At 40.9% G+C, this 15868-nt stretch overlaps 1 protein-coding gene and 2 long non-coding RNA genes across 49 annotated transcripts in view; 1 reads left to right on the plus strand and 2 right to left on the minus strand.

Annotated features, from left to right (window-relative positions):
* Nucleotides 1–15868, minus strand: part of ST18 (ST18, C2H2C-type zinc finger) — a 306347-nt gene that overhangs the window by 78524 nt on the left and 211955 nt on the right. Inside the window, exon 10 of one of the 47 annotated variants that reach the window (XM_025393521.1) lies at nucleotides 12131–12186. The exons of 45 other annotated variants lie outside the window; for them this stretch is intronic. The gene's annotated coding sequence lies outside the window, so the exon portion shown is untranslated. Of the gene's footprint in view, nucleotides 1–11870; nucleotides 12187–15868 lie in introns of all 47 variants that reach the window. One more of the 47 variants, XM_025393523.1, reaches the window with a different exon arrangement.
* The window catches only part of LOC112630361, a 236596-nt gene that overhangs the window by 8839 nt on the left and 211889 nt on the right, over nucleotides 1–15868 (minus strand). The window lies entirely within an intron of this gene.
* On the plus strand, nucleotides 5136–10371 carry LOC112630364. Its single transcript, XR_003120858.1, has 2 exons — nucleotides 5136–5526; nucleotides 9964–10371. It is a non-coding gene; the product is annotated as an uncharacterized LOC112630364 (long non-coding RNA).

Below are 15868 nucleotides of genomic sequence, written 5' to 3' on the forward strand. Positions count from 1 at the left end.
TGCATCACATTGGAGATGATGAATACATGCTTCCATCACCCCTCCTTGCCCCTTAACAATAACCAACATCAACACACCACAGCATCTGGCTTTCTAAGAGTGGGAAGGATACATGGGCCAAAAGGAGCTGCAAGATCTAGCTCATATGCATGGCAGGAGCTAGAGGTGTACAGGCTGGATCCTGAAGGTGCTGGATCAAAGGTATGGAATATCAACTTGGATAAGGGAAAGTTGATGTGCAAGCCATCTCCTATACTGCATTGACTTTTGAAAGCCTAGAAAAACAATAGCTCACACTAATCAGTGATTCCAGAATTGCCATCACAAAGGATAAAGAAGGGATCAAAAGATTCAGAGAAGTGGACATTCTAGGACAGATACCTTGCATAGGCCAGGAAACCCATCCCAATAAAAATCCATGATCCTTGGCTTTTTGTCTCTGGGCCTGAGGCAGTTCTTAAACTCAGAACCCAATGATTGAAAGAGAACAGCCCTTCCTTTCAAGGAAGTTCCCTGTGGTGAAGGTCTCCCTGGTCTCTTTTCTTAAGGACCTATGGTCATTTACTTGGAGAACAATTGCCCTGGGGAAAAAAGATTACACAGCATTCAAGGACTATTGCACTCATTGTCTGAGTTGATACCTAGGGACCGAAGCTTCATTATGGCTCTTTGATAGAGTGGGAGAATATGGGGGCAGATCACAAATTAAACCCTGTCCCGGGGGTGTCCTGGCTTCACAAATTTTTCTCATGGGTGTATCACTGGTCTCTGCATGTACAATTGGTGCAGATACATATTGGCTTCTTGGCTAGTGTGGTAGGAGCCCTGAAGATCCAAAATGCTCCAAAATTTGAATTTTGGGGGCATTGACATGATGCCACACGTGGAAAATTCCACACCTGACCTCACGTGACAGGTGCAGTCAAAACGTTGTTTCATGCACAAAATTTTAAAAAATATTGTACGAAATTAACTTCAGTCCATGTGCAAAACAAGTATATAAAACAGAAATGAATTTCATGTGTAGACTTGGGTCCCATTCCCAAGATATCTCATTATGTATATGCAAATATTCCAAATTCTGAAAAATCCAAAATCCGATACATTTCTATGTCCCAAGCATTTCAGATAAGGGAGATTCAAGTTGTACCACCCTTAAAACTTGTAGAATGCATGGTTGATGGTCCCTATCATTTTTTTTCCATTTAATTAACCAGTGTGGACCCTACAAGACTGATCCTGGAGGCTGACAGTGGACGGCTGTCAAGTCAAACAAGTACTGATTCCAACATAGCTGCTATGCCAAAATATGAGATCTTTGCTTTAGTGGATTAACATAGACTCAAATGCATGTTTTGCAGTTCCTGACATGGTAAATGTGTTCTTTTCCATCTCTATCAGGAAGCAGAACCAAGAGAAGTTAGCATTCTGACGATGAGATCATGCAGAGCTGTGATCTTGCTGAAGGCCGTGCTAACTGCTGTCCTTTGTCAGGATGTAGTCTGAAGGGACCCAGAGAATCTGGATAACCCACAGACCATTCCATTAGTAAATTTTGTTGATGATACCATGCTAAGGAGAACAGAGAAGCAAGAAGTGGCAAGTATTTTGGAGGCTTTGACAAGACATCTGTGTTTGAGAGGTGGAAGATAAGTCGAACGAAGATTCGGGGCACACCGTATCAGTGAAGCCCTTAGGGGCTCAGTGGTCTGGGACATTCTGGCATGTGCCCACTTATAACGAAGGACAAATTATATTGCATCTCACACTTCCCACCACTGGGAAGGAAGCATAATGTCGTATTGGCTGTTTTAGGATCTGGTGATAGCATATTCCACACTTGGGACTACTGCTCTGAATCACACATTGAGAGACAAGGCCAGTTTTGGCTGCACGGTGAGTCCAGGCTGCAGTGTGGGAAGCCCTGTTGCTTGGACCATACAACCTGGTAAAGCCAATGGTTTGTTTAGAGGTATCTGTGCTCAGAAAAGATGCCGATGGAATTCATGGCAGGGTCTAACAGACAAATCACAATGCAGACCCACAGGGGACTGGAGCAATGCCATGTCATGTGTAGGAGAGAATTACACACTGCTAGAAAAACAGCCCTAGTAGAGATAAAATCCCTGACCATATGTCAGAGCCGACCATCATGAACTGGATTCTGTTAGACCCACCAGGTCATAATGTCAAGCAGGCCCAGAAACAATCCATCATGAGATGGAAAGTCCAAGATTCAGCTGAAGCAAGTCTAGCGGGAACAAGCAAGCCACATGAGCAGGCAGCCCAGACCCACGACATCCACCACAGTGGCAGGAGTTCCTCACCTTTAACTGCCACATGCAGAGCATGTGCAGGTTTCTGAATGCCAGCTATGAAGAAAAGGAAGAGCTAGTTCATACATGGATCACCTCAGCATCTGAGCACAGTCTGAAGACGGTCAGCAGGTCGCAACTTGAGGGTGAGTCTGAGAGGAGCAGAGAGAAGAAGTCTTCCCAATGGGCAGAGTTATAGGGCAGGGCTTTGGTGCAGCTGGTTCTCCACTTTGTGTGGAGAGAAAAGTGGCTGAGGTAAGAAAATATGTGGGCCCATGGGCAAAGTGAAGAGCTTCGCTAGTCAGGCAGGGACAAGGGGATGAATGATTTAACTGGAATATCAGGGAAAAGGAGGTCTGAGGAGGAGGCATGTGGGTGAACTCAGGAGACTGGGGGTGAAATGGGAAGGTCTTAATTTTGCATGATAACAGTCACTGAAGGGCATTTACCAGAGGAGGCATTAATCCACCCACAGACAAAACAGACTGACCAGGTGTTGTCTAGTCTGTTTTTAAGCTTCCCAGGGCCAGCACAGTGAGGTCATTGATGGGACTGGGCAGGGACTGGGGCATTGAACAGGCCCAACAGCACAGGCTCTCACTAAGACTGATGTAGCTATGCCCACAGCCCAATGTCCAATCTGCCTCCAAAATAAATCAATGTTGACAATGAATCCTCCCAACACGGAGCCGTTCCTGGAAGAAACCAACCAATCACTGGACCCTTCCACTCTAGAAGGGGCAGTAACTGAACTTGACTGGAACTGACACGAATTCTGGGCATGAGTTTGCCTTCTCTGCCTTCAGGGCCTCAGCTGGGACAATATCTACCTGAGGTCATGCAGAGTGTCTGCTCTACCAACAGGAAATTCTCATGCATCTCCCTGGACCTAGGAACCCACTTAGGAAAATAACCGTGGAAATACAATCATAAGATTCACTGATACTATCACATACCACACAGCTCAGAAATTGCTAGCCTGATGGAGCAGCAAAATGACCTCGTGGAGGCACAGCTGAGAGGCTAGCTTGGAGGTGACACCTACCAGGATGAGTGTCTTCCTGAGAGGCATCATGCCTAATAAAAAATCATTAGAGAATGCGATGTCTTCAACAGTTTGAATATAAGGATCCAAAAACAAAAAAGGTACAGTTAGAAGGAGATTGGTTTACCATAATTCCTTTACTACTTAAAGGATTTGTACATTTATTACCCCAAATCTAGGTCCTGTGGGTCTGAGGATCTTGGTTCCCAAGGGGAGAATGCTGCCACTAGGGTACATGGCAAGAGTCCTATTCAACTTTGAGCTCAGACTCCTTCTCAGTCACCTGGGTTCTTGTGCTGAGAGACAACAGGCAAGGAAAATAGTCACCATCCTGGCGGGAGTCACTGACCCTGGTCACTGGAAGTTGTAGGGCTGGGGGCTTATTACATATTGGGACAGGATATATATAGCACCCAAGTGATCCACTGGAGGTATCTCTTTACTGTTTTTGGCCCAAACTTGCCAGCAAATCAACAGGTTAGCAGGCAGAGAATCTGAAGGTCATGGCGACCAAGGGCTCAAAGGATCTGAGTCGTGCAACCAAGTAAACTGTCTAGATAAGCAGAGGAACTTGGCAAGGATGAAGGGAATGGGTAGAAGTATAGGTACATAATGAAGTTAATATACAAAGCAAGTATAAAAGGATTCAAGTTGAAAAGGTGTAGATGTTAGTGGATACCATGGTATGCACTTCCTCTTCCCTTCAGGACTAAGGTGCACATCTTCCCCACTGGCTGAAAGTATGGGGAGCTGATGGGCCTTAGCTGAATTCACTTCTGAAAATTGCCCTCAACCAGATAGCCATTTAACCCAAAGTCATATCTCCCTGGGACAGCCCATATTCACACTTGCCTCAAGGCAGGACTGACTCTGAAGAGGAACCTATCACCAAAGCTCTTGGCAGAGTTGGCTAAGGCTTCCATAGAACCTGCACTGCAATTCAACTTCTCTCTGCCCAGTCCCGCTTCCCTCACATCTGACAGGTACTACTCCCTGGCAGGCTGTGCTGCAAGATACACAAACAATCTGTACATGGCTAACTGGGCTGCATTTTTAGGAAATCAGGAGACAGGACCCTGGGGAAAAGTTACAGTCTTGTGCATTCATCTGAAATAGGCCTTGTGATTCCTAAGAGAGTTAACGGGCCACTGTAAATGACAAATTCACTTTTACCCAGTGAGGACTGTGAAGCTATTGCTCCTTCTGTAAGGATAATCCCTGAACTTCATGAGCCGACTCGCTCACCTATGTCTTAGAAACTTTGTGACCACACTCATGTTTACAGAGCTACAGTGTGTCCAATAGTGAACCTATAATTGAAGCCTTCTCCTATTACTCATGTCATAAATTCAGCAACTAATAAGTTGTTGCCATTTATTGATGATTGGTTTGCTGTCATGGAACACTGATTCCATTGACAAGGTTATCTGATAATATCAGGTTTATAAAAGGGGAGAATTTTTTACCATAAGGCCAAAGCTAACAGATGCTTTTTTTCTCATTTAGTTGGGATTAAGTCTTATAAATGATAAATTAATTGAATATCATCTACCACAGAATTTTTTTCATAAAATAACCAAGCCATTACAAGATACAATTTAATAACAGTAAGAGGAGTAACAGGAAATTTCCTCTGAATCGTGAGGTAATAGTAGGTAGGTGGGATTCCCCGGCTACCACTTCACGCTGGATGAATAGACCTTTCTTTGTGATGTAATTCCGGTGACACCGTCACAACACATTGCTTCTGTGCCAGCAAGGCATTTGGCATTCACCCTGATTATAAACCATATCTCTCTACATTATAATCATCTTCCCCAGTAACCTGGAAACATCTACAAGAGAACAGAAACCGTTTCTTGCTCGTCTTTTTATCTCTTGTGCATAATAAGGTCTGTGTGGTAGGAGCATGCTCAGTGAATGACCACTGAAGTTAAGCCCCAGTCAGATGCGAGCATATGAAGATGTATGTTGGTGATAGCACACATCTTGCATCTGGAAAACTGCCTTCCTCCGGGAGAGCCATCAACAGCCACCCATTACTGTGCAGATGATGGGACTAACTTCCCTTATCCATGTGGGCTTCTCTGCCCAGCTCCCCACCACTGAGGATGTGTTTTTGCTAGACAGCCAAAGAAGAGACAGGAAGTAAGTCAGCTGAAGCCGGTGAGCCAAGTAACCCTAACTGGTCCACACAAAGATTGGCTGAATGACCGCGACATCATGAACTGATCAGTTCCAAAATCTGCTCTTCAAAAACATGAACAATCATACAGTTTTAAAGATAATTTAATTCTCACATGGACCAAAGTTTTTAAAGAAACAACTGTTCAGTCATTGGCTAAAACACAAAATTATACACCAACATTTGAAATACCATTTAATATAAAATACAAATAAATGTCTTCCAATTTACACTCAAAGACAATATGTCTTAGTTAAATCATTTGGGCACTCCCAAACTCCTCTTAAGTGCCTAGAAATTGACTGAGCAGTTCAGCTACTGCATAGCCATGGATTAGCTATACAATATAGAAACAGGATCTGGCTTCTTCAAAAAGGTGACATAATGGATCATAGGGATGTACCGGAAAGAGTAGAAATTGAATATAATAAGATAAAATTAGAAAATTGAAGATACTAAGAGATGAACATGATGTGGCTTTTAGAATCAACATACTGAAAGAATTCAGATACAAAGAGAGATTTATTACTATTTTTGTTTGCTAGTGAATTTGGCTTCATTAAAGCCCACACTGTTATTTTAATTTGAGTAATACTTCAAAATACTTTCTTTTGAGTATATAATACAATGAAATATATGTGATTTTATACTTATTTTGTCAAACAGCATTATAAAACAAAAAGTATTAGGAAAAATTAAATGAATTATCTTATTTTGATCATAAAGACAAAAATAAAATTTACTTAGTTTATGAATATTTGCCTTACCAAAATCATCACTACATCTGAGGAAGGAATATTTAAAATAATCTTAAAAAAACGTTTAAAGAATATTATTGCAGCATTTTAATTGATCTTGGATAAGTACTGAGTTTTATTAATAGACTGTATCTGCTAAAAAATATTAAATGTGGTTGAGTAACAAAAGCACCTTCATCATCTAAGGTAATCATATTCCCATTAAATGAATTTATAGAATTGAGTTCAAAGTGCCTCAATTTTATCTTAACTAACTTGGTGAATAATCTAAATTATCTTGTTTTTTCTTTTTTTTTTTTCTTGAAGTTTGCATTTCTAACCAAAAAATAAAGTAAAACAATAAGAGCTGTGAAATGCCACAATAATGGGGGATAAAAATCCTGTACTTTATTTGTATATATCATCTTAGCATGTGATCAGACCACATCGATTCCACATTTTGTAAATTCACAAACACCTAGTTTTAGAAGAAAATAAAATGTTCCCCCATTTAGTATTTCATCTAATTTGAAATAGCAATCACGTTACCAAGCAGAAATTTTATTAGCAGAATATGCTTGCAAAAAATGGTTAATTAAAAGCAGAAAAGACTTGGGTGCTGCTTAAGCACAGAAGTAGAGGTCTAGGGCAGAGGGTAAGACTGGGAGGTGCCCTTGTCTCTCCCCTTCTTTCCTCCCACCTGCCTAGGCTAGGGCTACAAGGCTGCTCCTGGGTCAGTGGAGGAACCAACCATGCCGGCTCAGTTTTTCCCTGGGAGAAAGTTTGGTAAACCCTAAACATCATACTTAAAAGAAAAAGAAACCTTAAATACAAGTATCTTCATATTCTTTTCAAAACCGCCCATGAATGATGCAGAAGCTTCATTCACCCCACCACGTAATCCACTTCCTCTGTTTTTATTTGGCAAATGCCTGCATTCGTCCTGTGAGGACTGATGTCCTATGAGGACTGATGTACCGTGTCTTTTCTCCCTGATTTCATACGGTAGTCCCCCCTTGTCCATGCTTTCATTTTCCATGGTTTCAGTTGACTGTAGTCAACCGAGGTCTGAAAATAGGTGAGTATAGTATAATATGTATTTTGAGAGAGAGACCTCATTTGTATAACTTTTATTGCAGCCTATTTTTATAACTGTTCTATTTTATTATTAGTTATGTTGTTAATGTCTTTATGTGCCTATGTTATAACTTAAACTTTATCATAGGTATGTATGTATAGGAAAAAACATAGTGTATATAGGGTTTGGTACTATCTGAGGTTTCAGGCAGCCACCGGGGTCTTGGAATTAACCCTCAAGGAGAAGGGAGCCAACTGCCATTCACGCATAGCACAGGTCCCAGGGCCTCCTGGAGGTAAGGGTTATTTGCTATGCATCTTCTAGGCACTGTGGAAACCCTTTTTGCAGTTTGAGGAGAAATGGAACCCTTGCATGCATACTTCCAAGAAAAGGAGAAACAGTTAACTTTGTCGTAAAAGTTGGAGTTCAAAGTAAATTGCAGTTATTTTATAAACAAGATAAGAATTTTACATTTTAATGGAGGTTGTTGAATAGAATGCAGAACCAGGAGCCACGTCCTAGCAAAATCCATTTCAAAATTCTATTTCGGCTTTCGGTGTTGAATGGGGACATTGGAACATAGTAAGTGACAGTGATTGTAAAATACTTAGAAAAATGCCTGCTGCAAAGTTACTCTTAAACAAAAGTAACAAAGGCAATTAATATTTTATTCATGCACCTAAACTTAAGTTCATGTGAATTATCCAGACAACTCGGGATGTGTTGGGGAGGTTATTGTGGACAGCCTAAGAAAATTGTCTCTGTAACACATCATGTCCAAATCCATCAAATACTAAGTTCCTATTTATGTTTGTGATGCAGGCACAGCCTTACTAATGAAAACGATCTCATTTATTCACAAAGTAAACATCATTAGCTGATGATGGGGTTGGAGCTTCTTTGTTACTCTGGGTCAGTCACCCCCAGAAGCACTCAAACCAGGGCCACATATGTAAAATTGAGTTAATTTAGGAGGGCTTTAAGTGAAGACCAGGAAATATAAAGGTCTAATTAGTACGGTAATGAATAAAGTACAGATGTCCTTCTGTTCTCTAGCATGAACACTTAGAGTAGAAATCTGAAGAAGGAAAGATAAAATAAAAAGAAGGAACAGTGAGAAAGACTGGGTAAGATGGAAGAAAACAGAAGGAATGAAGGCAGGGAGGCCAGAAAGAAGGAAGGGAACTAAGTGTGCACATGTCACAGTTACATAGTCAAAGGCTAGCAGAAACACAGACACAGCACAACCCACAGAGAGACAGCCTACAGGGCAGACATGATAATAGAAGATAGAGACCCACAGAGGGAAAAAAGCAAAACAAAACAAGCACACACACACACACACACATACACAAAGACAGAACTTCTTCAGTAATATGAGCAATATAGTACTTTCCTGGCTTTTTAAGTTACTAAGACAAAAGGCTTTCTAAAGACCATATGGCTGGTTTTTTTTCCTTTCTTTTTTTCTTTTTTCCTTTTTCTGGGAGACAGAGTCTTGCTCTGTCACCTAGGCTGGAGTGCAATGTGCAGTGGTGCGATTCGGCTCACTGCAACCTTCATGATTCTCCTGCCTCAGCCTCCTGAGTAGCTGGGACTACAGGCACCTGCCACCAGGCCTGGCTAATTTTTGTATTTTTAGTAGAGATGGGGTTTCACCATACTGGCCAGGCTAGTCTCAAACTCCTGACCTTGTGACCCCCCAGCCTCGGCCTCCCAAAGTGCTGGGATTACAAGCGTGAGCCACTGCGCCCGGCCATGGCTGTTTTATAACTACTATCATACATGTCAATTTCACTTCTTGACATTTAGCCGAATATGGAGGTGTGGCTCATAAATCTAGGCTCCTTTTTTAGTTTTCTGCACACAAAAAAACTAAAAACCTATACATATACACAGGTCTTTGCTAAATATGAATAAGATTTGTTTGATATTTGGAATACTTCCATTTATCCTTCTCCACTTCACTGGAACATTGCATGAATCATTTAACAGAACTCACTAACATCCTGGAGTAATATTTAAAAGAAGGACCATGTGTTACAGTAGTCATGTGCATACTGAGTTAGCAAGGATCACCTACTTTGATATATTATTATAATTATGTGTGTATAAATGTATGTGTAGTATCTCTATGTGTGTGTATATGTGTATATATATATATATATATACACACAAATCTGTGGAATGTTTCCACAACCAAGTATCCTATTGAATTACAAATAACTTGAAACAGAAATAACCTGATAGAGGAGCACTCAGCTGAAAATGAAGCCTGCAAGCTCCACATATCACTTCCTGTAGTCCTAACCCCTTCTACACGTACCTGTGCCTTCCTCTATATGCAATACCAGAGCTACTGACAAATGACACTTCCCCAGGCCCACCTCCTTCCAGCCCCACTGAGGAGCTGTGGGCACCTAGAGGTCAATAGGCTTAGCCCCGACACTGCTTCTGCCATGGCCTCATTGGTACTCATGGGGTGCCCTGATGTTTCCATTCACCGGTGGAGGTGGAAGTGGCTATTTTGCCAGTGCTTACTTCCTAGTTTAAGATTTCATCACATAACCTTTTTTTCTTTAACATTTCATATTCTTATTCAGGTTATTATACAACTGCTCTTTCTGGAGAATGTCAAAGCCACCCGTGACACGGTTCTGAGCCAGTCTGTTCATCTAGACAACGTGGACAGTAGCACCCACCTCCTGGTACTAAAGATCAAGCAAGCAAGACAAGGCATTTAAAGGTGTCTGCACAGTTTCTGAGACACAGGCAGTGCTTCAGGGCATGGAAGGGCTCAGGATGCTCATTTTACCCTTTGAACCTCATGTTGGCTGGCTGGACTTCTGGGAGCTATCCTGCAAATGTAAATCGTTACTTATAGGGCTGTTCCCATGGTACACAGGCATCGCGTGGGGTTAAAAACCTGTCTGCAGCCTTGGTCTACTGTGTTGCCAAGAGATTGCCCTGCATCTGTTATAAATATAGAAATAAACAGAACATCAAAGCTTGATTCATGAAGGCATAAAATTATAAAAATTGAAGACTTTTGGATCGTGAACTACAAGTTTTCTTCTGATATATGATTTTCTGTTGCTTTTAAAAGATGAGGATATCTTGTTAAACAAAGGCCAGTAGAAGTAAATTCAAAGTAATGGAGAGAACTGTGTTTCACATGTACTCAAGGAGCAATCTCTATTCCTATATATCCTTGCTCCTTTGACCCAAGACCACCTAAACCCATAGCAAGCCAAGAACCAGACTTCTGGAAGAGTTTGCCACGCACTCTCGTTTAGCTCATTTGTATGGAGTGCCTGCTCTGTGACAGCAGAAGTTCCTGGGCAATTTCTTTTCCTTCAAACTCAGGTCAAACCCCCAGTCAGAAGGAGCTGCTCATTCCAGTGTGCTCCCTTACATAAATCTGTTGTATAGGAATTACCACAATGTGTTTTCATGACTTGTAGGTGTTAGCTTTCAAAAACTGTGAGTTCCTGTGTCTCATTCCAATGCCTTCTACAGTACTCAGAACACATTTATTCAGTTTTTTTTTTATTACCTCCTATAATGTGGCAGGCACTATTCTAGATGTTGTGGATATTATCAATGAGATAGGAGATTCCTGCTCCACAAAACTTATATTCTTGTGAAAAAAATACAGATTAGGAACAAAGTAAATAAGTAGTTGGATTGTGTGTCAAAAGGTGACAAATTTTTTTCATAAAAAATAAAGCAGAAGGAGAATAATAAAGAAAGCTGGAATAGGGGCTTGTAATTGTAAAGGCTAAGGTCAAGGAAGTTCTTGCTGACAAGGAGGCATTGAGCAAAAACCTGGTGCAAGTGAGCATGTGAGACTCGCAGTTGTGCAGGGAGCAACATTCCAGACAGTGGTAATAGCATGCCAAAGCCTGAGACTTGGCAGGTCTGGGGGACCCAGCGCGGATTCTAGTTGGGCAGGGGGCAATGAACAGGCAGGGAGACCAGGCCAGAGTAAAGATGTGGTCTTTTTCTTTAAGAAAGGGGAAACTCATTGAAGGGCTTCTGACTGTCTCATGGAGTGAATCTTACATGAGGAAGAACAGGGGCAGGAAAGCCGTGAGAAGGTGCTGACAGTGATTGGAGTGAGCTGTGATGGCTTAGGGGCCTGTGACAGCAGCACAGGTGGTGAGAAATGGTCAGATTCATTTTGAAGTTAGAGCCATCAGGATATTTGGACAGACTGGATACAGAGTCTGAAGAGGAGAGTCGAGGATGCCTTCAAGACTTTTGAATGTCCCCATTTACTGACATGGGAAGATGATGGGTATATCGATTTATGGCAGAAGATAATGATTTTAATTTTGAATACTTATCAGAGATCCATTTGCAGATGCTGTCTACACAGTCGGTTATATGAGTCTGAAATTCAGGAAAGAGAGAAGTGCTGGGGATGTAAAATTATGGACATGCAAATGTATTGAAAGCCCCACGGAGATCACCAAAAGATCACCACCAAAGAGGATCAAGGATGCACCTTGGGGAATCCAGTGTCAGAGACTGGGGTGTTGAGGAACCAGCAAGCAGACCTGAGAAGATGCAGTCTGAGAGGTAGAGGAAACCAGGGAGGTTGCAGTGTTGGGAAGCCAAGTTTCTTTGTCAATGGCCAGGCTTGTGTGAGCCTTCCAGCCCTTCCTTGAAGAACGCAGAGCTTGCTGATCCTCCAGGACAGACTGTAGGCTCTGGGTCGGCTTCCAAAGACCAGGAGGATGGCCCTTAGGGTCTTGGGAGAATTACCTTGAGCACTTTGAGGAGTCTAGGAGTCTACTTCGCTCTATTCTCACAGGGGCAATCTGGAAGAATAGAATTTACCCTGAGCCTCGACACTGGAGCAAAGGCAAAGAGAACGCCCCCAGGGGCATGTTACAATATTTCCCTATGCAGGGTTCACTCCCCTGCCCTGATTTTGCAGGGGACCCTAGAAGAACATTCCCCACCCCAGTTTTGAGAACCACCCCCAGGCTAGCCTCCCAGAGTAGTTCCTGTGCCTCAGGCAGAGAACCACAGTGAGAATCCTTTCAACAAAACAAAACAAAACAAAACAAAAAACCCACTGTTCAGATGCAACTCTTCGTCCCAATCTACATTGTCCATGCCTGGCTGTTCAGCTTTCAATCTCGTCTAAGAGTTCCCGGGTTCTGGCAGTCACTTTGCTTTCTGGCTCGGCAGTCTGACACCACGCCCGTCCTCAGACTCCCTGGGCTGACCCCTTCCTACAAGCAGCTCAGGAATGGGCAGTGGGCGCATTGTTTCCAGTTTTATTTTCTCTTCCCAGTTGAAAATGACCAAATGAAACCAAGTGAGACATTGGCAGAATTAAGAACATCTCCTTTGTATGTCTGATACTTTGATAAAATACACTTATAAAGGAAGACCCTTATTGATTGTAGAAAAATGAACTAGAAACGATTAAACAGAATAGGCTGATTTGTAATTGAGGGGCCAATGGAAACTGCTGGCTAAACAGCCTTGGTTTTAAAGGGGCCAGAACTAGATTGTTATGCGGGTAGGGTTCAGGTGTTCTTATCATAATAAAATAAAATTTTCTTAAAAATATAAGTAAAGGGATAGAATTAGGGAAAGAACTTACGATCTTGGAAGGAAAGAAGTTGTAAGCACTTTAAAGACAGTTATAGAGAATCAACATGTTAAATAGAAATGCGTTTATCATGAATTACAAGCTACATTATTTATTCTCAAAACAAACAAGGGTAGATAATGTAAAATAAAATATTTCTCTAGTAACATCCTGTACGAGACCTACACTGGTAAATAAAACAGATTTTTTGTCTTTAAAAAGTAGTCAGTATATTAAAAAGGCAGAATTATATATGATAAAGTTTTGTTTTTTAAAAAAATATAGTTTTTTCCTTTTTTATTGTCTCCCTAACGAAATTGTAAAGCCGAAGGCATATAATCTGCTTTCTTCTTCTGAATGGGTGGACAGATGGATGAGTGAATGACAAAATAGCTACAATTCAAAGTAATAAGTGTTTTGAAACAGACAAGTAAAGAACTGCTTAGGGAACACAATGGGAAAAAGTCTTAGTCTGGGAGGTCATGGGGATAACTCATGGAGAAGGTGGTGTCAGTCTTGAGCCTGAAAGAACGAGTACAAATTCCATACGTCAAAAGACAAAGGAAAGAATTATGTCAGGCATGGCCTAGAACAGAGTTGAGATGGAAAGAACGTTTTCTAACATGAAAAATTAGAAGTAGTGTTAGATGTAGGATTTTCTTAGAAAACAGGATGGTGATGATATTGAAAAAACAAAATTTGTTGGTGGGAAGGGGGATAAAAATGATTTTCTCCTACAGGGAGAAGAAACTAAATGAGAAGAAAAATGACGCAAGCAAAAAACCCAAATGAAAAGGTAGCAAAGGAGAATATCAAAGATAAAAATGAACTCACAAGATACAGCTGAATACATCAACAGGTTAAACATACAGGGATAGATAATGTAAAATAAAATATTTCTCAAGTAACATCATGTATGAGGCCTACACTGGTAAATAAAATAGATTCCTTGTCTTCAAAAAGTAGGCAGTATATTAAAAAGTCAGAATTAGGTATGATAAATCAAAACTTTTTTAAAGGTATGTTTTGAGATGGAGGGGGCAGGGGAAACTGTGACACCAGGGCTCAAAGTGCTCTATGCAAAAAGTTTCATTAGTCAAGAAGGCAGCAAGGCTTGGTCTTTGAACACTTTTCCAAGGCCACACAGCTAGTCAGGGAAACAGCCCTGGAAACCAGGGCTGCTGTTAACCCAGTGTTCCTTCCACCACAAAAACTCTCGGCTTTTCTGCCAACCTTCATACCACAGAATTTGACAAACCAGTCAAATTCTAGGCAAGAGTTTGCAGTAGAGTTTTGAGAATTTGCCCATTGAGACGAAATATTGGAAACCAGAGCACATGATATTTGGATTATAGGGAGTTCATTTGTCAACATTATGGGACACATTTTATTTCAGTTCACATTTTAAGCAGCAAAAAAATTTACAAGGTGTCAGAAACATTATGTTTACAAGCATATAATATAATTAAAATGAGACCTCAAATAGGTATAGTTTGCTTAAAAGATAGCAAGATAGGAAGTATTCTGCCTGATGATTAAAGTTCATGCATTTCTTCAAATAGGACCGGGGAGAAACGAGATATGCTGTCAAATAATTTTGCTTGCATTGGAGGTGCTGAAGAGTGCATGAGCGTGAGAAGATTTGGACCAAAGAGAGCCAATGACCTGTGCAGTGCCTGAGCAAGTCCAAAGGAGCTTTAGCAATTTAGTTTCTAAATTACCAAAGCTGCAAGGGAGCTGTGTGACAGACATATGGAATTTGACGGAGACTTCAGATTCTGTCAGAGACATGTAATGAAATACTCTGAGAACACAATCTAGGTGGTTATAGAGTCATCTGTGGAAGCATATAAAATAGGATGTTAAAAGTTTCCATCCTTAAACTCTGATTTCTGATACATGATGAATGTTTAAGGAAGATCTGGTTGATTTCAAACACTTCTAAGAGATAAAAACAAAGATAGACCAAGAGTTGTGCATTTTGCCACACTACTGTCAAGATTTGGACATTTGTTCTGTATTCTGCTGTTTTTCTTCAAATAGAAATGCAAACAATGATTAACATTCCCCAAGAATTCATAGATCAAGAAAATACCAAAGAAACCCAGACTTTTGACTTTTCAGCCAACCTTCATACCACTAAAAATTAGCAATGGTGAGAAGAGTTTTTCTAAGTAATTAGTAAAGTTCAACCTATGGTCTCTGTGATGTGTGCCTCTCAAACTTCCAAACACCCATTAATTTCTTATAAATCTTGTTAAAAGTCCAGAGAGAGCCCTGGAGTCTGCATTTCTAGTGAGCCTCCAGGGGATGCCATGGTTCTGAGCTGTCAGGCTCTGGGGGCACCTCTGAGTCCCAAGCTGGACGTGATCTCCTCTCACCCTCAACAATGCTGTTACATAACACCCTGGGTTTGTTACCAATGCTGTGAATTGCATATCCACTGCAACATCTAATACTGTGCTAGAGCACAAGAACAAATATCAAAGGAAATATTCATGCCTCAGTCAAGAGTGGCAAATTCTGCTGTGTAAAAGTATTTATGTTACAAGAAAATAAAAGCTAAGTGGATGAAAAAATTATCTCTGTAGGTAAGCTCTGACAATGCAAAAGCAGCAATACAAGTCAATCCTTACATATAGCCTGCGGTGGTGACATTTTGCCACAGTTTTAGAAGATGTCTGATTTTTAGAGATGTTAGTGCCTTAGACTCTCAAATCCTATAATCTATTGGTTGACAGAGGCCACCAATATCCTTGTGATAATATTTGAATGTAGAGAAAAACAAGCAAAGAAAATGAAGCACGTTTTCCTGCTCTTATTTTGTTTCTGAGTCTCTTAACTCTATGGACATTTATTCATTAGCTCCATAGTATTTTTCTAAAATACAGATATTA

Source organism: Theropithecus gelada, chromosome 8, assembly GCF_003255815.1.
Source record: "Theropithecus gelada isolate Dixy chromosome 8, Tgel_1.0, whole genome shotgun sequence".
In the NCBI taxonomy this organism is placed as follows: Eukaryota; Metazoa; Chordata; class Mammalia; order Primates; family Cercopithecidae; genus Theropithecus; species Theropithecus gelada.